This window comes from Bubalus bubalis, chromosome 14 (genome assembly GCF_019923935.1).
Source record: "Bubalus bubalis isolate 160015118507 breed Murrah chromosome 14, NDDB_SH_1, whole genome shotgun sequence".
NCBI classification, from domain to species: Eukaryota; Metazoa; Chordata; class Mammalia; order Artiodactyla; family Bovidae; genus Bubalus; species Bubalus bubalis.
Genome location: NC_059170.1, coordinates 81,444,065 through 81,467,521, shown reverse-complemented (window position 1 = coordinate 81,467,521; position 23,457 = coordinate 81,444,065). Strand labels below are relative to the sequence as shown.

General features: G+C 41.0%; 1 protein-coding gene across 12 annotated transcripts in view; it reads left to right on the top strand.

The window, feature by feature from the left end:
- PLCB4 (phospholipase C beta 4) overlaps positions 1-23,457 on the top strand; it is a 480,542-nt gene that overhangs the window by 250,070 nt on the left and 207,015 nt on the right. For 2 of the 12 annotated variants that reach the window (XM_025264589.3, XM_025264592.3), the window contains one exon: positions 19,560-19,650. The exons of the other annotated variants lie outside the window; for them this stretch is intronic. The gene's annotated coding sequence lies outside the window, so the exon portion shown is untranslated. The remainder of the gene's footprint in view (positions 1-19,559; positions 19,651-23,457) is intronic. 12 annotated transcript variants of the gene reach the window in all.

Genomic DNA, 23,457 nt, shown 5'->3' with positions numbered 1-23,457 from the left:
ATGTGACTCTCCCTAGAGGAGGGAAATGAGTTTGGGAAGATTAGCTAGGCACACTTTTTAATGTTGTACAAGGGATGGAGATAAATTTGGACCTAGCTTTTCCGATTTCAGAATTTATTTTTCAATCAATACAGTATCCTTTAAGTTGCATGTGGGGCTGTTTCAGGGGACAACACAGTAGGAATGTTGGGAGAGGGAGGAGGGAAGGAAAAGAAAAATTGCATAGGTAAGCTAGCTGCTGTACCAGAGAGAGCTGCAGATAGATCACGGCTCAGATGTGGCACACGCTTATTTTGGCTTATCTGGCAGTACTGGGCTGTGGAGGGTGGCGGGGCTGCCACTCTATTCAGGTGTTCAGGGATCCAGGATACAGAGAGCTCGGGCATCATTACCATCCCCAAAGGATGACGCGGTCCACCTCAAGGGGGCCAACTGCAGAAAGGAATAAGTGTGTTAGAGAGGATTTCATGGACATGCCTAGTTATGACACACATCACTAACACACTCACAGGCCAGGACTAAGTTACAGAATTCTGCCTGGTGCAGTGGAGGCAGATGGGTGTAGCCAGTGTGGATCCTCAAAGAGGTGGAAGGCACGGATTTGGTGGAACCAATAATAGATTTGTCTGGAACCAATAATAGATCACAGGTTCCTGTTAGAATCAAGTCTTTGTGTACACATTTATATTTTGTGTCCTTAAGCGCTGAAGAATTGATGCTTTTGAACTGTGGTGCTGGAGAAGACTCTTCACAGTCCCTTGGACTGCAAGGAGATCCAGCCAGTCAATCCTAAAGGAAATCAACCCTGAATATTCATTGGAAGGACTGACGCTGACGCTGAAGCTCCAATACTTTGGCAACCTGATGTGAAGAACTGACTCACTGGAAAAGACCCAGATGCTGGGAAAGACCGAAGGCGGGAGGAGAAGGAGATGACAGAGGATGAGATGGTTGGATGGCACCACCGACTCAATAGACATGAGTTTCAGCAAACTCTGGGAGATAGTGAAGGACAGAGAAGCCTGGTGTGCTGCAGTCCAGAGTTGCAAAGAGTCGGACACAACTGAGCGACTGAACAACAACAAATGCTTTGTGAGAGAGGGATCATTTGTCTCATTTTACAGAGCAAGGAATTGAGACCCGGGGAGGAGCCAAGGCCATGTGGCGGGCGTACAGCCCAGCTGGCAGCCCTGCCTGACTCCGTGTTCTTTCTTTCTGGATCCTGATCTTTCCTCCCTTCATGCTACCTATGCTATCTCTCATTTCATTCTCTGTCCCAGTCGAGTCCTTTGATAGGAAGCAATTCTAGAGAGCAAGATTCAAATCTCAGTTAATTCTGTGCTTCTCAAAATATGGTCCATGGGCCGGCAGCATCAGGATCACCAGGGAGCTTGTCTAAAAGACTCGATTTCCGTCTCCACTCCAGACCTGCTGAATATCCAGTCATTCCAAGAGGCTTCCCGGCTGATCTGGATGCAAGGAAAAGCCTGGGCTCCTGCAGGGCAACTTCTCCACCCAATTCTGCCATCTGACTGTTCTTTCATCTGCCTCAGAAGAAGTGGGTTTCCTCTGTCACAGGATATAACCAGTTGAGTAAAATTTCAACCTGTATGTTGAGTAAACATGTTTAACCTAGAAAGAATGACACAGCAACATAATATTGGATGATCGCTCAGCTCAATTTTTGAACAGCATGAGCTGTTTCCATAGATAAGCCAAACAGGACTGAACAAAACAGAGGAAAAGAGAACAACCATTTGATTTTCTGAAAAGAGCAGCTTTGCTTTCTTTCCTCAGAGTGTAGGAGTACTGCATCCCTGGTCTCCCTGCTCCTGTTTACAGTTAGGGCCCAAGCAGGTTGAAGTCACAAATTCTCAGACCACCTGACCCCTGATTCCCATTTCCCAGGGTAGTTCAGTCCCTACTGTATCAGCTGTTAAACATGCCCGCTGATTGCTGCATTGTTAATGGTTGATGAGTGTCAGGGAGGTTCTTCCTTGTGGTGAGAGCCTTTCTCTTGTGAGTCTTATGATAATCATTTCCTTATGTTGCCGGTCACCACAGAGGAGGAGGGAAGGGAGATAAGCATGCAAAGGCCCTAAATGCCAGGACGGATGACCAGACACCTTTTCTATATACAGGGGGAGTGAAGCCTGAAGTACATGGCTAAACCGACATGCAGGCAGGCATTACTGCTTTGAAACAATAAAATAAAACTTTTTTCCAGAAGTTTTTCAGTCTTGATCATTGTACTCTGTGTATGTGATTTTTCCATAAAACAACAAGTCAGGATTCATTTTGATATTTGGCAAAACTAATACAATTATGTAAAGTTTTTAAAAAAAAAAAAAGACTAGTCCCACTGCTCTAGTCCAACTGCATATAGCCACCACTGCGTGCCTGTTGCCTTAGAGGGGAACTTTAGGCCATTTTTATTCAATTAAATATCACAGGCCACTCAGAACAAATATTTCCATCTTTCTTAGAGATTTGGACACAGAGAACAGTAACTTGCTTACGGTCAGAGCGAGAAGAACTCTAGCTGCATGGAGTCTCCTGATTATAGCTCTATCGGTTAATTCATGGTGGGCAGGAGAGGTGGCTTGCAGACAGTTAGGCCTTGATACCTGTCAGTGACCTTCTCCTAATAAACTTAGGTGCTCTGTAAATCAAGGAAGGTGTCTGCCATTCTCAGACTAGTATATTTCATTACAGCCAAATTGAAAAAGAATTGGTATTGATGTTCCATTGGCAAGATTTCCAGGCAGGATATGATTTATAGGAACAGCGTTGGGCATAAGAGTGTACATGGCTCACATGGGACATCTGGAAACAGCTGTCTTAAGTTTTCAAGTAGTTTGACTCAAGGGGAGCATAGAAAATTTCTTTATTTATAAACTTCCAAAATTGCATTTCAGGAAAAGTTTGAGCAAATAAATGTGCTTACTAATTCACCCATGGTTACTCCAAAAGGCTCTCTCTTCACATTCATAGCTTGCGTGCTGAGTCCCTTCAGTTGTGTCTGACTCTTTGCCACCCTATGGACTGTAACCTGCCAGGCTCCTCTGTCCATGGGCTTCTCCAGGCAAGAATACTGGAGTGGGTTGCCATGCCCTCCTCCAGAGGATCTTCCTGACCCAGGGATTGAGCCAGCGTCTCCTGTGTCTCCTGCATTGCAGGTGGATTCTCTACCCCTGAGCCACCGGGGAAATCTACTTGTAGCTTACTCTTTGCTCAACTTACATGCCGTACCTATTGCCGGGCACTGAGCTTAGGCCTCGGCATGCATTTATTTAATACCATCCTAATGAGGACTTATCATGTAGATATTACTCTGGGCATTGAGCCTGAGGAAGCTGCCAAGATCTCACAGCTCACAGAAATATGTCATCTAATACAGTAATGGCTGTAGGTTTCCAATGAAAGCTGGCATGCAAACTCACATTGTCTACATGGGCCATGACTACAGCCACTCAGCTCATTCATGAAATGAGTTCTTTCACTCATTCCTTTGTCATCATTTATTTAACAAACGTGTATTGAGAACTTAAACCATGTACAAGGAGGACCCCAAATGAGAGTCACAGGTCCTGCCCTCCTGGAATTCCCCATCTAGTAGTTTATTAAAAGTGGTATTGTATTTTCTGGGGCTTCCCAGGTGGTGCTAGTGGTAAAGAACCCACATGCCACTGCAGGAGACGTAAGAGACGTGGGTCTGGAAGATCCCGTGGAGGAGGGCATGGCAACTCACTCCAGGATGCTTGCCTGGAGAATCCCATGGACAGAGGACCTGGTGGGCTACAGTCCATAGGGTCACAAAGGGTTAGACACAACCGAAGCAACTTAGCACACACATGCACACGTTGTATTTCTTCCTTGGTGGCTGCATTTTAGTAACACAGATATTTTGTAGGCTGAATGACAAGATTAAACAAGATGGTTAATAACCTTATGAGATCGTGCACACCAAAATTTAGGTTGTGGCATTTGGCTGGAGAATGGGAAACTGTCTAAGGACAGATTGCAAAATTAAAGCTTCACTTTCTAATTTATTCCTTTTCCTGTATATTTCATCTGTATTCCTTTATCTGCAAGAATTGATTCATCTGATGTGTAAGGTTTTGTATGGAGTCTGCAAAGATTAATTGAATTTTCCATGCATCTAAGGTTTCTTTTAGGCCTGAACCTAAGCTTGAAATACTGATAATGGCAGATGGAAAGGTTCATTGCCTTAGAGAAGGACATGTGAAGTGCTGTGTGGTTCAAGGGAAGAGAGAACTAGAGAAAACTTTGAGGGGGAAGTGACATTTGAGCCAGACTTCACCGGATAGATTGGATTATAAGGTGGGGTGTGGGTTCATTAAGGCAGAGAGAACAATAGAAAGGAAGGTACAGAGAAGAGGGACTAGCAAGAAATAAACCTGAACTTTGAGATATGAGAAGTACTTGAGAGCTGTTAATGATTGACTTACTAAGCACCTTCGAGAGCTCGTCATTATGTTGATAATCTGTTTTGGAGATTGGACTATTTTAAAAATCCAAGTAAGATAAAATCATCTAAAAAATTCTTAAAGTACATAAAATTATGAAAAGAAAAACTCCACAAGAAACCTTCACCTAATTGAGGCCACTGGCTAACATTTGAATATTTTCCTTCAAGTCTTTTGCATTTAGTTTCTGTACGTCTTTGTGAATAGTTGAAATCATGCCTTACCTTCTACCTTTTCATTTTAAATAATACCAGCATTTACTTGTGTTATGAAGAAGCTCTTGGAAACTGTCACATTGAATGGCCTTGTGCTGTTCCATCACTTGGCTTTGTCACAGCTGACTTTACCCCGCCTTACTGTTGGAGGTCTCGGGTGTCCCGTGCTCTCCACTATAAACAGACCGGCTGCTTTGTATTTTGCAGACGTTAAGGCCAAGACACTTCACTGAGGTGGGGTGGGAACTGACCTGTTCAGTTGCCAAGAGCAGAAGGAACCCAGAGACTTGGTACACAAAACTCAGCCCTGTGACTCGAGGTTCTGGGGCTGAAGACTGATTAGCTGTTGAAGTTCGTGTCCTGAGAAGTCTGGCCTGAGTGAGCCGCTGACCTTCTGACTCCCAGGAAGGAGACTCATGGACTGTCAGGCTCAAAGCTGTTTGGTGACTCCTCCCATTTCCCAGGGGAGTTTGTATGTTAGGAAAGGATCAAACCATTGGATTTCCAAGTTGAGAAGAGGAAGCAGGAAGACCAGTGAAAGGACAGAGATGCTCTGCTCACCCTCTTTGACCTGAAATACGGAATAGGCAGGAGGGAAGGTGGAAGTCAGTCCTGAATTCAGTGGGTTCTCATCACCTGTTAGTTGGAGTTAGCCACCAGCAAAGCATTTTCTTTAGGAAGAAACCTGAGGAGGAAGCTCATACCTGCCTTGCTTGGATTGTGACTGTTGTTTCATACCCATGTTTATGACTGTTTCATTGTTTGCTGTAAGCCTGGCCTGCTTTTCATGGGTCCTTCTTATCTTCGGTCTCATCTTTCCTTTATGACTGTTCACTCTAAACGGAGGTAATTGAATTGGAGGGGGACACAGGTTCTCATGGAGCACACTGCAGTCAATTCAGCTATTAAGTCCATCATAAATCCCAGTAGACAGCAGTGAAGCAGCAATGTGGTTCCATACACTGAATGTGTGTTATTAGTAACAGCGCCTGGAGGCCTACTCCTGTCTTGGTTCAGCAGAGGAAGGAGACAGGAAGGAGACTGTTAGCCTAGGGCAAAGAAACATCTGCTCCATGAGACAAAAGAAAAAAAAAGAGTCATACCACATTTTACATAATAAATGCTGTTTTGGAAGTTTCTCTGGAAATAATTTCCTATCTTAAATCATGCTTCAAACTTTCTTAGGAACTTCACTTTTTAGAAGAACCATTTTATTAATTTCTTGAGAGAAAGCAGAATTTCTTTAAAATGTGCTAACTCTGAGATGAGGCTGTCTTTATTCAAATCTTGGCTCCATCATTTAATAGCTTTGTGACTTTGGACCTATCTGCAAAACACACAAAATAATGGCAGCTATGACATAGGGTACTTATATAGATTAGATGTGAGAAAACATTTTCGAATACAGTATGGGAAATAAAATTGAATACTTAAAATAGGACTATAATTTAAATATATGTTAAAATATAAAAATAATGTTAGTTATTATGCAAGTGATACGATGCATATAAAATGAAATTTGGAACACTGTTGTTCTTACTCTGAGCCAGGTCTAGAGGACTAGGCGCATTATTAGTACATTCAAAATAATTCATGGTATATTGGATTAAAAGGATGATATGAAAACACTCCAGACTGGGAGAGTTTCAAAGTAATTCACCTGAACTGTGAGACTAAATAAATACATAAACACAACTGAATTCTAAGGTGCTTTACTCTTATGTTTATCATATGATATTTTATCACCATCTTTGTTCTACAGGTGTAGGTTCTTATATTAAAATCTATCTTTAGTTTGAAATGTGGAGCTGAATGATCTTGTGAAATTAAATTGGGAATGAGTTCAATTTTAGGTTCCCAGAAACTCTGTTTATGGTCAGATGGCAGTACTTCCCTTCCATTTAGTTTCACTGGGGGATAAGTGGGTATTGATGCATTAAACACATTCTAAAATTTCAATCAATATTACATGACTACTTTATCTATATGTAAATTTATAAACAATGTTGGCCATCTGAGTTAAACAGAAAGTAAAATATCCAGGAGTGAAAAATATAGTTGTGTTGTGAAATGGCTGTTGCACAATCCCTGCCATAAAATGTTGTTATGAAATCCAGATGCCCTCACTCAGAGCCTTCCTGATTCATATTTATCACAGAACCTTTGCCGTACTTATTCTTCTGAACAGAATTGGAGCCATAAATAAAAACAATTTTGTAGTAAGCAAAGCCTGACATCAAAAGGAATATGGAACTTTGTTATCACATGGCTAATCACCCAGTCATTTCTTTCCTCCTCCTTTTATTCACTCCTTCTTCAAAGGTTCTCTAATCACCTATGAAAATACCAGTTGCTTTGCTAGGCACTTGCTTTAGAGAAGCAGGTGGGGGAGATTCAAAGCCGAATAAGAAACAGACCTTTCTGTGGCATGTTGCTCACAATCGAGTGGACAAGTTGTGTTCATAATGATTAGTGTCATTCAGAAAAGTAACGTTATAGTTTTAAGTCCTTTTGTTAAATAGTCACAGAGAGTTGACTTTAATGTTGTTGTGCTCATACTCATGCCCTGGATTGCTTTTCTAATTTCTGATTACTGCCTTTATTCTTCCCTGGATATCCTTAGTCCTATTTAATAGCGTCTTTATTGTAACTTAATCAGAATGCCCACTGACCACTAGAGTCATATAGAAAACTTTTATCCTATTCACCTTTGTTTATCAGGTATATCGGTTAGTTTTTGCTGGGTAACAAACCACCCTGAATTTTTATGGGTTTAAAAAACAGTCATTTTATTTCTCATAATTCAGTGTGTGTGGTTGGGCAGGTTTCCTCATTTGGGATTTGTGGCCTCAGATGGTTGAGGTGATGGAAGCTTCTTACTTTGTGGTATCTCATCTTTCTTAATCTTTCTAACATGGTGGTCTTAGGGTTCCAAAGAGAAAAAAGAAAGGAAACCCTAATATGCAAGTATTTTCTTGTATCTGACTTGCATTAGAGCAACCCACATGCCCAAACCCATATCCAAGATCTATGTGGATAAATAGTTTTTCCACTTTTTTTTGGCTGTGCTGCACAGCTTGTGGGATCTCAGTTCCCAGACCAGGGGATTGAACCAAGACCACAGCCCAGAATCCTAACCTAGGCCATGAGGGAACTCTCTAATCTTTCCATCTTGATGGAGAAGCTCCAGGGTCACAAGGCAAAGGGGCACAATACAGGCAGGGAAGGACTCTGTGGCTCTTTGTGTAGGTTATCTACAGTGCCTGGAGAAGGTTCAACCCAGAGGGGACAGCCCACCTCTTCAGTGAGAGTGTCTGCTGGAACTGGTTCCCTGGCACCCAGTGAGGGTGCATACAAAGAACGATGGGAAATAAAGCCTTCTGAATGGTTATGTGTCTCAAATGACAGAGTTTTGCTTTATTTGATTTACTCTCAACAAAATTCATTTAGGCCTTTGAGAGTCATATTCAAAGACATGTGAGTTCCATCTTTAGCCTCTCAGTGGTTGGAAGTGGGTCTCCTGATAGCTATGGAGTTGACAGAGGCAGGAAGGTTGTGGAGAGTGGTTTATGTTTTCACAAGCAAAATGATGACCTGCTCATTGGTCCCATATAGTCTTCCAACCTTTCAAACATTACGTGTCCCATTTCCAAGTGCTGGGGTCCCCTGGACCCATTACACTTAATAAATATCTTTATACCCTGTTCTCAGTGTTCTCTGCAGTAAGCCTCCCTGCCCTTGTCTCCCCTGGGTATAGGTCATCTCAGTTCAGTTCAGTCGCTTAGTCATGTCCAACTCTTTGCGACCCCATGAACCACAGCATGCCAGGCCTCCCTGTCCATGACCAACTCCCGGAGTCCACCCTAACCCATGTCCATTGAGTCTGTGATGCCATCCAACCATCTCATCCTCTGTCATCCCCTTCTCCTGCCCTCAATTTTTCCAAGCATCAGAGGCTTTTCAAATGAGTCAGCTCTTTGCATCAGATGGCCAAAGTATTGGAGTTTCAGCTTCAGCATCAGGCCTTCCAATAAACGTCATCTCAGCTGTCTCTGATTTTCTGTAAAATGCTATAGCGCTTGTGTTATCTACCAACCTCTTTTACACTGCAGGATTTGAGTTCCTTAGTGTGCCTTATCAACTGTCAAATCCAAGACAGTGTCTAGTCTACCAGGGACATGATGCCATAACTGATAGATAATCCCTTGGGGAAGAAGAAGAAGATGATATTTGACCCAGTGCCCAAGTGTTTTCCCTTTGTTAATGTTAATGTTCTATTTCATTTTCTCTCAAGTCATCAACATGCCAGACCATGGTCAAGTGTGGATTCCTCTGTCATTTCCTCCATTGCAGAGAAGTCAGAAAGGGAGGCTGACGTTCACCCCACACAGTGTATACTGAACATCAAGTTGTAGCACACATGTTTTATATGACAGAGGCACAGCAGAAAACAAAAAATACATAAAGCTGCTACTTTGGTGGAGGGACATACAAAACAAACATTAAAAAGTATATAAAATGTTAGATATCAAATATTGATGTGCTTTAGGTTGGGAAATAGAACAGGTGAGGAAAGAAATCTTAGTGATTGTGGTAAGCCATTTTGTGATGAGTAGCCAGGCGGGGCCTCTCAAGTACGGTGACATGTGAACAGCAATTGACAAGTGTTTAGGGAGGAACAGTCTGAACTGAGGGACTGGCATATCCAAAAGCCCTGAGAGAAACAAGGCAATGGCAACCCACCCCAGTATTCTTGCCTGGAAAATCTCATGGACAGAGGAGCCTGGTGGGCTGCAGTCCACGGGGTCGCTAAGAGTCGGACACGACTGAGCGACTTCACTTTCACTTTTCACTTTCATGCATTGGAGTAGGAAATGGCAACCCACTCCAGTGTTCTTGCCTGGAGAATCCCAGGGACAGGGGAGCCTCGTGGGCTGCTGTCTATGGGGTCGCACAGAGTCGGACACGACTGAAATGACTTAGCAGCATAAACACATATGGACTATGTCTCCACCTATAAGCCTTCACACTTTCTTGTAAATGTTTTGCTGAAGAAGTGTTCTTATTTAGCATATGAGGAGGTCATTATGGCTGCAGTGGAAGAGACTTATTTACGTGTGCAGGCGTGAATGCTCAGTTATGTCCAATTCTTTGTAGCTTCGACTGTGGCCTGCTAGGCTCCTCTGTCTATGGGATTTTCCAGGCAAGAACACTGAAGTGGGTTGCCATTTCCGTCTCCAGGGGATCTTCCCGACCCAGGGTCTGAACTCGGTTCTCCCGCATTGCAGACAGACTCTTTACCATCTGAGCCACCAGGGAATCCCACTATACTACATACTATGCAGAGAACTAGGAATAGATCTTGAGGTATTACATTTAGACCTGCTGAGGTCTAGTTTACAACAACATGCAATATGCAGTGGGAGTCAAAGTCTAAGACCATGTCTAGGATATCATGAGTCACAGCTGCATGGAGAGAGGATCCAAATCAGCTAATAAAATCTCCAGAAAGTTAAGTAAGGGAAAGAGGCCCTGAGGTCCAGTAGGAGGGAATTTTCCTGTACCATCAGCAACTCCATGTAGACTTTTCGTTTCCTGGGATCTCTTTGGTCATCTATTCAGGAGGCCTTTGTGGCATCTTCCTGGGCTCAGGGATGTAAGTCAGGCAGAGTCTTCAATTTCTAGTCCATGAGTCTAAGAATGAGTATGTGGATGTGGTAAGATTGTACATGAGTGCTCTGTAAACTTCAGGACTTGCTTTTCATTCACAAGGGAACATTGTGACTTTCCAACCTATTTGTTATCAATGAAGATTTTATTTTTAAAAAAACATGACAGTCATTTCACGCATTGCCAAATAATGGGCTTCTGCTATTGATAATATCAGATGAACTTTACACCTTTCCTGGAATATGTGAATTTGAAATCTTAAGATAGCAGATTCAGCAGGACACACATACAGAGAGACCAGACGTTTCTCTGTTGAATCATCACTCAACTCATAGATGAAGGTATTAGGAGACAGAAAGGATTGTAAAGCTGAAATTATTATTGGCAGTTGAATTAGAATTTATCTTAAAAATATTGGTTTGCTTCGATGCATGCTACACAGACCTTAACCATGTTTCTTTCTGATCCTTTGTGAAATGAAAATGCCAGTACAGGATGAACTGTTTTGATAAACTGCCTCCCAATTTTAGAGTATATTTAAAGTTAATCCCTAAGAACTAATATGCAGTGATGCCATTTTCCTTTTATTTTTATGAGCCTCTGTTTTATATCCCACTGCTTATCTGATTTGAAAATGGTTGTCATATTTGGAGAAAGTTAATATTGAGTCATGCCAAAACCTTAATAAACTTAGTCTTGAACTAATATTTCAGGCTCATGGGGGATTTCTGTACGCTAAGATAGATTTTAATATTACAGAAATGTAATAGTGACCTTTCCATAAAACCTTAATAAAATTACTGTGTGATATAAACTGAAGGGATGAGAACTTTCTTGAATAAGGGTATGCGTGATTTATCTGTATTTCATGGTTCGTCTTATATCTCATTTCTTCAGATCACTTGTGTTTTTCTTTCCCTTAAGCCAAACAGCAGTCATTTCCATAATTTAAATAGAGAACAGAGCACAGAATTTTCAAAGACATGTTTTCCCTTTATACCAGTGTCATTTAACTGCTGCTGAAGTGCCTGTTGTCTTCATAATTCTATTAGTTTCTAGGTCGTTAAAAGAAGTTAGCAAGATAAAAAATTTTACCCATAGGTTTCAGTTACTTAATATCAGAAATACAATTTGGGAGTGGCATGTCACTTTAAGCAGTAAAGCAGTGTACAAGGGCTCCTGACATGTGTTGACTGAGGATACTGTATTCAGTTTATAAAATTAAAATGATGAATATTTGGCCAAATAACTGTAACTTCCTAAAATTAAAGTGTTGACTGATATCCTGAAATTGAAACTCTTTATTTCCTAGAGACTAGCAAAGAGATGACCAAAAATGACCAAAGTCTGAAATTCACAGCTTGACTTCATATTTTTTGCCAGCTCTAGTTTAGGGTAGGAAAAAAAAAATCTTAATAAGTATAGCCAGTATGAATCATTATTTGGAAAACTGCTTTTTGTGGTCCCCTGGATGGCTTGACGCAAGAATCTCTTTAAAGGCCACAAAACAAAGGCAAAATGATGTCTTCTAAAGAGTAGAAAGTTTTGCCTTTTATTAGCTTCAAAACCATTTGCATTGCAAAATTGGATGGACATTTCCCCAAACAATCAATCACTGTGTATCTGTTTATCAGTTGGATTTTAACCCATAGTCTTGTGCAGGATAAACACCAAAAACCATTTCATTGCAAACTTGCAGTGAATAGACTTCTTTGGGTCAGAGGAATTTGGAGAGTGACTTGACAGTGCCATAGTGATAGGGACTAACCCGACTTTATTTTCTGAAAATAAAATATTAGAGGGACATTTAATCTCATCTCATCCAGTGCAACAATCCCATTATAACCTCCAAGAACAGAGCAACAACTAAATACTTGAGTGACTAGAAGTATCTACTCTGAAACTGCTCACTTCATTGTAAAATAATTCTTATTTTCCTGAGGTTGATTTAAAATCGACATTTCTGAGACCACTGATCTTTGATATAGAGGTTTTCCTCTGAATGAACACAGAATGTTTAAATTGCTCCTTCTTCCACGTGGGTGATTTTCAAAACATGCTCTGAGTCAGAAAGAGGATGCAGTGGGTATTGGATGAGCAGTTCAATCATAATCGGTTCTATCACAGCTCCACCAGTAGGACTCAGTTCACCAGTTCTTGACCTCTGTTTCCACCCAGTTACAGAAAAGCTTTGGAGAAGGAAATGGCAACCCACTCCAGTATTCTTGCTTAGAGAATCCCGTGGACAGAGCAGCCTTGTGGCTGCTGTCCATGGGTCACACAGAGTCGGATGCAGCTGAAGCGACTTTGCATGCATGCATGCATTGGAGAAGGAACTGGCAACCCACTCCAGTGTATCTTGCCTGGAGAATCCCAAGGATGGAGGAGCTTGGTTGGCTGCCGTGTATGGGGTCACACAGAGTTGGATACGACTGAAGCGACTTAGTAGCAGCAGCAGCACTGCACAGAAAAGCTTAAATTAACTCTGAATTGCCTGGAATTTTCTTTCATCACTTGTTGCTTAAATTGAATGACTTCCTTCACCAGCTCTCTCTGTTGTTGATATACTTCCTAAAATTGTGGTACAGAAATATACAAAATACTCCAAGCATTGGTGGGATCCAAATGAGTTTGCTCAAATGGTTATATCCCTTAATTGAAGTCCTCTCTGAGACTGCATTAAAGTATAAGCAATTACCTCTTCACCATTAGCTCTTTAAGGTTGGAATTTAAAGGAGGTCAGATGCTCTTCATATAAAAAGGCTACTTTTTTTTTTTTAAGAAAAAACAAAAACAACAACAAAAAAACTGCCGGGGTCCAGCCCCGGTGGATCCAGGGAATTCAAAGCGGGGACGGTGTTGGCGAGGATCAGGAAACAACTGCTTAATTAAACGTTAATTAAGGATATAAAGAGTAATAGAATAAGGATAGCTCAGTGAGGAAATTCAGTGGAGAAGAGAGGCTGAATAATTCAGCCAGAAGGTGAGAGAAAGAACGACATGGGGAGACCAAGTTTTGGTGAACAAGGCCCGCACTTTATTTTCCAAAGTAGTTTTTATACCTTAAGTTATGCATAGAGGATAATGGGGGAAGGGGTAGAGTCATGCAGCAAGCCAGGCTTTCTTCCTGCAAACTTATCATATGCAAAAGCTTAGGTGATTTGCATCATCTTCTGGCCCGGAGGCCTGTTAACATTTTAAGACCCTTTCTTCAGAAAACTTACTTTTCTCTAAAGGTGATTGGTCAGGAGCCACCCTCCAAAAGCATTAGATAAAGTTGCATTCCTACAGAGCAAAAGTGTGGTGGGATATAACAAGAAAAAGAATTAACTCAAGGGTCCCAGGTTACAAACATTAAAGCTACTACTTACACCAATTATTAATCAATGTATTAATCAATTAATTAATTAATTAATCAGTGTATTAATCAATACACTGCCAGGGACACAGCAGGTAAGGGATATGGAGACTTAGCAGCAAACATTGGCCCAACAAGTGAAAATCCCTTCACCAATACAATTTCTAATCAATCTTTTAACTGCTCAAAGGAATCTGTATTTAGACAGTTTAGAACATCTCATGCCTCTCACAGTTGGGAGGCTCTGAGCAATCACATGTGGCTGGAAACACCTATTCAGGCAGGCTAGAGGACTTCCAAAGGAATTTGTAGGTTGAAACACTATCACACCTAGGAACTTTATTAACTGGAGCTGTAAGTTAACTTTTTTTTCAGAGAGAGGTAGTGGGGGACAGCCCCCCGTAAAGTCAGAGGTGTAGGTGAAAGCACAAAGCAGAAAGTAGGCAGAATCTGGTATTGGGGGGTAGATGCTCGAGAATTTCCAGGGGGACTCCTGAGGCTCGATCCCGCCTTTGCGTATGCCGAGCCTCCTTCCTCATGACCTTTGTCATGGGTGGAGCTCCTCACGCTGGCTCCCGGCAGTGATAGAATTCCAGTTGAGCTATTCCAGATCCTGAAAGATGATGCTGTGGAAAGTGCTGCACTCAATATGCAATATGCACTCAATATGCAATATGCCGGCTCCCGGCAAAAAACCTTCATGATCTTTGTGTTACTCACTTTTCCATGAATCTTGGTAGCTTGACCCATTCTTCCAGGCAGTCATTTTGTAACAGTGAAGCTAGAAGAGCAGTGGAATTATGGTCTTATCTTAGGAGGCCACCGATAAAGGGAGTGAAGTCCTGGAGAGGAGGAAAGGGTGGGGACAGCACAGGGCTGCCATGATGGGGAGGCTCCTGGGAGCAAAACAGATGGAGGACAATGGCATGAGCAAAGCAGACTGGGAAGAGGGTCACATGCACACTGCTACCACTGCTATGTTTAAAATGGATAACCAACGGGACCTTCTGGATAGCACAAGGAACTCTGCCCAATGTGATGTAATAACCTAATTGGGAAAAGAACTTGATAAAGAATAGATACACTTCCCTGGTGGCTCAGAGGTTAAAGCGTCTGCCTGCAAGGCGGGATACCCGGGTTCAATCCCTGGGTCTGGAAGATCTCCTGGAGAAGGCAATGGCAACCCATGCCAGTATTCTTGCCTGGAGAATCCCATGGATGGAGGAGCCTGGGAGGTTACAGTCCACAGGGTCGCAAAGAGTTGGACACAACTGAGCGACTTCACTTATGTATAACTGAATCACTTTGTTGTGGAACTGGAACTAACACAACATTGTTAATCAGCTAACTACTCCCATATAAAATAAATTAAAAAATTTTAATTAATAAAAGAGGATCAGTAGAGTATAGGATGAAGGTGGGAAGTTAAGAAAGACCAGCACCAAGATAAGGACAACTGAGTTCGAAGACTAATAGGATCCAACTACTCAAAAAGGCATTTTGGACAGAATAAGTGGGCAGATTCCATATTTTAAGGCATTTATACTGAGTCGATAGGTGGGAAATAGTAATGGTGAGCATCTTTTCATTATTTAAGGAAAATTAGCCATGGGGGGTTCTAATATAGGTGGTCAAAATATACATTAATAGTAAACCTTTCTCTCTTTAAAACTTCAGGACATGAAAATTGATTTAGTGACAGTAGGTGTTTTGTACACAGAACCTGATGTAATTTATCATTTATGTAATGATCATAATTGAATCCCATTTCCTCTCCCATTTTACCTTGGAGGTTGGTTTCAATTAGGGCAGAATAAAAATAAAAATATATATAATGGCTTACTTTCAACACTTATGATTTCATCCAAGTTAAATATAGGCAACCACTTTAATTTTGTTAAAATGCCCACCACAAATATTCCGAAATAGCATCATATGCAAGTAAATGTCATGTACCCAGTGACTAGATCCTGATGTCTTGATCAAAATGTTTTCTTCATCGCATTTAGAACACTGCTCTAAAAGCAAAGCTAAGAATTAAAGACATAGTGCTCTTTTTAGAGTTAAAATTATTTTATGAGAGCATTAAAAAATAAAGAAACTCACATTCATTTTGCTTTTGAATAATATTTTTATTTACTGTTTTTGAAGCTGCGCTAACAAGGATCTCTGTCCTTGGCTAAGTTCTAAGTAGGAAACTGTTGGATAGTGGTCTTGACTTAGGCATCTCCTTTGTGGAAACAATCCTTATTTTTGGTTTAACTACCTCTCATTAAAGCAACTTAATTACAATCCCAGGAAAAGATGCCTTTCCTTCATCTTGGTCAGAGGCCATATCTTCATTGTCTTTACTGAATTTAAGGAACTTTCATCATGAGAACCAAGGTCAGAAAGAGTTTAAAGTCAAAAGGTGTAAGTTCTGGTTCTACCATCATATGTGCTGTGCTAAGTTGCTTCAGTCGTATCTGACTTTTGCAGCCCTGTGGACTGTAGCCTGCCAGGCTCCTCTGTCCATGGGATTCTCTAGGCAAGAATACTGGTGTGGGGTGCCATTTCCTTCTCCAGGGGATCCTCCCCACCTAGGGATCGAACCTGCGTCTCTTAAGTCTCCCGCGTTGGCAGGGTGGCTTTACCACTAGCGCCCCCTGGGAAGCCCGTATGAGGGAGGCTTGACTTTCTAAGCTCTGCTTTGCATATCTTGCAGTTGGGTTATGATTTCTCACTAAAAAGAGGCTGTGAAGATGCTTGGTGAAATGTAAGCCATTATGTAGATGCTGGCGCCCTGGCTGTGAGAGTTGAGCGAAGCCTGGCGGGTTGGCGGGGTGAGCTTCCAGCCGCTCCATCGGAGCTGCGTGCTGCCAGCAAGCGCGCTGGTCTCTTGTGATGCAAGGAGTCCGCCTCTCTCGCCCAATGAGGGTGTCATCCTCCTCGTTTCCAGTCAGGGCGCTGACTTCTGTCTTTACAACTTTTTTTAAATGCAGTTTTGTGTAGCATTTCAGAAAATGCTGGGTCAAACTTTACCCCTTAAGAAACAAAATAATTGATTGCAGACACAGGGATCAAGCAGTTTTCAGTTACTTTGCTCATTAGTGCTGACAACCGGGGGAACCAAAGGCTTGTCTGACCAAGAGGCAGGGAATTTAGTTACAAAAGCTCTGTTTAGTCTCTCTTTTCCCAGCCTGCCAATATGGCTTGAATTAGAAGTTAGCGACATTTACTAAAATAAAATACAACATGAACTCTTGGGAATTGCTTCACATCCAACTTCTCTGACCTCTGATATCCTTCCCATTGCCTCTGGGCCTTGTTAGACTGAGGGATGTTTTTCAGTTCCTATATAAGCAATGGAATCAGACACACTTTAATCCCACAAAAGCACACATGGTATGAAAGAAACAATTATCTGAAGGCCGTTGACCTTACCAGAATTGCGCAGGCATTTGGCATCTTAAAAGTCTGCTTTGATACTGAAGAGCTGTTCTAGAAATGTCACCATGTCATTACCCTGTCAGTTGCTCCTCAATGCACAATAGTAATGCATTGTTTTTCAAGTTACTTGGAGCCATCTGAATGTGGCTTTCATTTTAAGAAATAAAATAATATTTCAGGAAGGACATGTATGGTGCTTAAGTAACATCTGTATTCATATGGAGCCCAAATAATGTTTAATCTTGCTCATTGAGGCTCGAAGGAATCAGAAAAATGATTGTTTCGGTCTCTAGTTTCTACAAAGGGATTAAGGCCCCAAGAAGTGAAGGGGCTTCCTCAAGGTCACACAAGTAGTTGGACAGAGCTGGGAAGGAATCCAGGTCACCCGTCTCTGCTGTTTCCATTCCAGTCAGCTGAAGAGGTCATATTAATTTTAATATTCATTATGGAAACAATGTAATATATAATTAAAGTCAGACCCTTTTTTAGGCTGTGGCCAAATTATTTATACAGCCATAATTTTGGATCATTCAAATTCACTTTTTTAATGTCACCTTAGAAGACCTGTTTCAAGTTGTGTGAACATCGGTGCGGGTGTTTCTTAGGCAAATGGTGGTGATGAAAATGAGACGTTCTGTGTCCTGCTGCTCTGTTGAACAAAGCCAAAGACGGCACAGATTCTGGTGTGTGTGCATTCTCACATAAACCGATGCACACAGTAAGTTTCTGCCTCGTCGGAAATAACGTTTAATTATATGATTCTGCACTTGGGAAAAAGCAAAACAAAAACCTTTAACTCTTTTTCTGTAAAATGAACTGAAGTTATTAATGATTTTGCTTTTTTTTTCTTTTTGCTTTCAGACTGTACTTTTCAGTGGTACTGTTGCTTTTCAGACTGCTTTCAGACTGCACAAAAAAACCCCACAAAAAACCAAGAGGCAAGGTTTGAGGATTTTGGAAAGAATTTGCAGGAATAGAAAAAAATAAAGTCAATCTCCTTAAATTTCATGAATTGTTTCTCACTATCTCTATTTTATTAGTTTCATCTCTAGCCTTAGTTTAAGTTTTTGAAGAATGGAGGTGGAATAGTTTTGAACACATAAGTAAGGAGAAAACTTAATTTGAGATTTGAAGTTTAAGTTATAGCTCTTGGACCACAGGAGTTTTTCAGGTTGTGTGTACCTCTATGTGTATGAACATATAAAAGTTGGTTAATTTTTGGTACCTTTTAGCTCACAACCTGGAGAAGGAAATGGCAACCCACTCCAGTGTTCTTGCCTGGAGAATCCCAGGGACGGGGGAGCCTGGTAGGCTACCGTCTATGGGGTCACACAGAGTCGGACACGACTGAAGTGACTTAGCATAGCATAGCATAGCTCACAACCTGGGGGGAATATTTGATTTTCTCCTTTTATGGTCTGGACTCAGTTCCAGTATACATGGCCTTATACTTTATCCTCATCTTATGACTCTTGTCTAATAATAGCAAAGACCTATTAATAAAATCACTTGGAGAATGTTTAACTATCAGGAATTTTGATTAAATTTGAGCCCATTGTCTGTGTATGTTTATTTTAAAAAGAAAATCGTTTTTAAAATAAAGGATTCTTCAGGCTCTTGAATATGTGCCTGCTCCCAGTCCAAAAATTTCCCTGTTTTTTGTGAAGTCCTGTCTTGCCGTCTGTAGACTTATTCCATACACATGCCTGAGGCAACATTCAATAGATTATTCAAGTGAAGATAAAATAAAAATCTTTCCTTTGAAATATGCAGATAATTAAGGCAAAACCAGGCCTCTAAAGAGAGCTTGCTTCTCCCTTGACACATGTGATTCGTGTTGGTAATGTTTTGCCTAATAATTGTGGCAGAACCCGTCCAAGGGCAAATGAAGAGCAAAGTATTGAGGACTGGGCTTCAGAGAGACTTTATGAACCAGGGGGGACCCCCTCTAAAGAAGGCACCTCTGTGGATAAGAAAACCACACACCCACACACCATGAGTTCCTGTCCAGAATGTGGTCCGACGTTGGATGACCCAGAGGCCAATCTAAACAGGCCTCAAAGGGAATCAGTGGTCAGAGGTCCGAGCTAAGGATGGGGCCCAGCAGACAGGGCATTGGGATGTACATCCCAGAAGTCATGCTGGGCCCCACCAGGCTGTAGAACCAGGTGAATATGGAAGCTTGTTCTCAGGCTGGGGACCAGGGGTGAGCAGGATATGAGAAGGGAACAAGAGAGTGAAAACAGCATTTCAAGATCCTGGAGGGGAGAGCAGGTATACACAAAAATGGTACCAATGTGTGCATTTGAGTAACAGGAAGAGAGTTTGTTGTCCTCTGCCTTGGTTGTTCTTCAGCTTCGTCCCCAGAATAAAATATTCATTCTTTTATTCATGCAGTGTTTACTGAGTGCCCCCTGTATGCTGGACACTATAGAGAACAGCAAACAAGGCTGGCCTTCCCAGCTTTCCTCCTGCAGTGAAGACGCAGGTAAACAACAGCTCTGTCCAGTGTGGCATGGTGTGTCTGCAAGGAGAACCATACAGAGTGCTTCAGTGAAAGTACAGAAAAGGCATTAACCCAGTTTCTTTTACTGACACCTAAAGGATAACCAGAACTAACCAAATTTAGGAGAGAGATTCAAGAATGAGAGGAAAGGAAAAACATGCAAAAGGCTCAGTGTATCTGGGACAATGAATCAAGTCTGATGAAACCAGAGAGAAGAATGGAAGGGGGGAAATGACACTTTTGGAGACACTTTTTGGAGACATCTTTTGAGACACTGTTTTTTTCATGTAGCCAAAGGCATTTCTTCTAGACCCTCATGTTTAAACATGATCTTTCTTGTCAGCTCTTTTATTAATTGTGGCTTAAAAAAAAAAAAGTTGGCGTTTTCAAGGCTGAGTTTGCTGGCTTAATCTTTATCCAGTTTTTTCTTTCTGAGTTCTTAGGAGAAATGTTAGTATTATCAGTTCATTGTTGTCAGGGACCATAAAGGTTTGGGCCTAAAGAAGGAAGTGCTTAAACTTACGTGTTAAGTACTGCAGTGTCTACATTGTAGATTAAACAGACGCTGTGTTGACTGTTCAGTAGCGTCATCCTTTATTTGCTTTCTTCATGACACCTCTACCATACATTTTATTAGTTCTGGTCTTGGAAACAGGGACAAATTCTTCTCCTCTTGAAAGAGGGTTGGTAGGGACGTGGAGAATCCAGTTACTTATTTTCATATGTCCCAGGTTTGACGAGTTGTCTTATTTGTCAAGACTGACTGCTGTATTTCTCAGGGCTCTTGAGATTAACTCTGAAGACATCTCTGAATAAGTTAGGCTTATTCAGACTTATCCCTGAAGGATGAGGCTTGGAAAAAATGGTTGAGCAATTACCCATCTATTTTAGGTCTTTTTTTTCTACTTCTGCTCTTGGTTGGAAAGCACATGCCAGGACCCAGAAACTCCATATCCTGGATTTTCCATGGCCTTAAAACTTGAGAGAAGTGTGCATTCTATACAAAGGAACTGTCTGTATTATTTACTTGAGCTTAAGTCCCAAATGCCTAGCTGGTCTCTTTCCCTGGTAAGCTGACCTGGGCCATAGGTAAAAAGGAAGAGAACTTTTCCCCCTTCTTTTTCTTTTTTTTTTGCCCTTTTTCTCTTGATGAAGACTTGACCCAAGGCAGTTGTTCTCAGACTTTAGCTAATATCAGAACCACCTGGTCACTTGGATACACTGGTCACATGGATTTCTGCACCTGGCACTCCTAACTGATTTTCTGATTCAAAAGATCTAGGTGGGGCTTGAGATTTCTGCATTTCTAATAAATTCCAGATGATGTCTGCTACCATGCTTAGAGAACCACTGATCAAAGGCAAGCTCTTAGGGCAACACCTTTGATCTTTGCCTTATGCTCCTGGCTGGAGTCCCCAGGGGACTTGAGTCCCCGCCTTGACTATCCAAATCTTACCATCAACAGCTCAAAGGGTGTTCCAGTTAGGAAGAAACGAAGGCTGAAGGAGAGGTCAACCCAAGCCTTCCACGGTCTTAGTTCCCACTCTACACCTGGGTTCTCCAAGGATAAAGCCCCAGACTTTTGTCTTAGCTGGTCAATTAAAAACACTGTGAAACACGATTCAAGAGAGAATCATTTCTGTAATCGAACTATGACTCCCCCCCTAAAACTGTACCTATTCTGTCGTGTTGTCATTTTGTTTCCTGTTTCCTCAGACCTCATCAGAACCCTTGTTATGAAACTGAGAAAGGCTGAACACTCCCCAACCTTGTCATGGCTCATGGCTTATGCCTGCCACTGGGGTGGGTGGGGGGAGGGGGTGTCTATTCATGGTGGACTGTTCACATCTACCATACATTTTATTAGTTCTGGTCTTGAAAACAGGGACAAATTCTTCTCCTCTTGAAAGAGGGTTGGTAGGGACGTGGAGAATCCAGTTACTTGTTTTCATATGTCCCAGGTTTGATGAGTTGTCTTATTTGTCAAGACTGACTGCTGTATTTCTCAGGGCTCTTGAGGTTAACTCTGTTTATCTTAAATACTCAGTAGTAATAAAATACTTTCTGCTGTTTGCTGTACTACCTTAGTCAGTAAAAACAGAGGTACTTTATATCAGAAGCATAAAAGAAATAAGATGCCTTTACTTGGCAGAATTTTTATAGGTTTACCAAAAAAGTCTTCCTAAGACAGTTGTGCTGTTCCATGAAGTCGGAGGAAAAAAACAGTTAAATTTTATCTCCCTCTTGCCTGGAAACAAAGCTTGATTTATCTTGCATCCTGTCAAACAAAATCTTTTTAGCAGACATGTCTATGATTCACTGCCACAAAAATCATGATATATTTCTGAAAGATCATACAGAATATGGTTAAGCCAAGGACTTACTAAACATTGAGGAACTGACACCTCTGAAGGCTCACACTTGCTGCTCTGAACCTCTGCCATGGAGTTTTCCTTCACCAGTATTGGCTCCTAAACCCGGGCCTGTGGCTGAGTCCTTCAGAGAAAACACAAGAGAAGAGGTAAATAGCAAGACAATCTCAGGGCAGAGAACCTCAGTTATAAACAAGTACTTTTAACATAATTTCAGCCACTTTACACATTCAACAGGATCTTGGAGGGCTGGCGTATGAACCCAACAGATGTTTCCAAGGAAATTGCTGCAGGTGAACAACCAACAGACACTCTTTTAAAACAAATCAGTTCTTTTCTTGGGAAACTATACACTTCATCGTATTCTTATTACCTTAAAACCTGGTCATTACAGAAGGATTTATATATTAACAGCTATTCATTATCTTCAAATGAAGTCAATCCTAAATATCCCAGCGAAACAAGCATCTTTTAGATATGTTTTGTAAAGTTCTGATTTCATGAACCCTATGCTATAATTATAAATATCAATATCACCTAATTAAATTGAGAAAGACAATTCATTTTAACATTTTTTCATTTATTTTGTGATCATTAAATTTTAAGAACGTGACATTTGTCTTGTAAGTATGACTATTGTTGAGGCAGGAGAGAGAGAGACCAAAGCGGATATTTGCTGTTTGTATCTTATTCCTATTCTATTTGTGTCTTTTACAAATACCTGGAAATTACTTCTATGTTTTCATATCTTTATGATGAATTTAATAGATGTAAAGGCCTTAGGTTACTGTAGTTTAGAATTCCTTGAAGACTAACCCAGTATCACCATCATCTGCTTCATTTCCAGATACAAGTGCCATAGTCGTTCCAGAGCTAATGCCTAACTTCAGGCATTGTTATTAAGTAACTCCTTCCTCAGAATCAGGCACAACTGGTATGTGTGAGGCTCCTGATGTGCAGCAAAGATCCTAAATCTTCAAAGGAAAAGGAGAATGTTTTACAGCTTTATTTATTAGTCTCTTCCTGCTATTTATTCTTGCCAGAAATTCTGGTGGAAAATATGGACATTATTTAAAAATTGACTTATGTGAGAAAAATTAGATTTTTTTAATGTCATCTCTTTACTTTTAAGAACATTATTCTTGAATATACAAATTGTAGTCATTCTAAATATTTTAAAATACAGAATGTATCAAAGAATATAAAAATCACCTAAAATTCAGTCACCACAATATGTAACTACTGTTTTTATTTTGGTGTATATTTTGCTTGACTTTTTCTATATTAAAGTGTGTGTTTTTTTTGTTTGTGTGAGGAATATGTATTAAAATATAAGACATAAAAATTTGGATAATACTTACAAACTATTTTGTAAGCAGCTTTTTTGCTTGCTTAATGATATGTTGAGAACATTTGT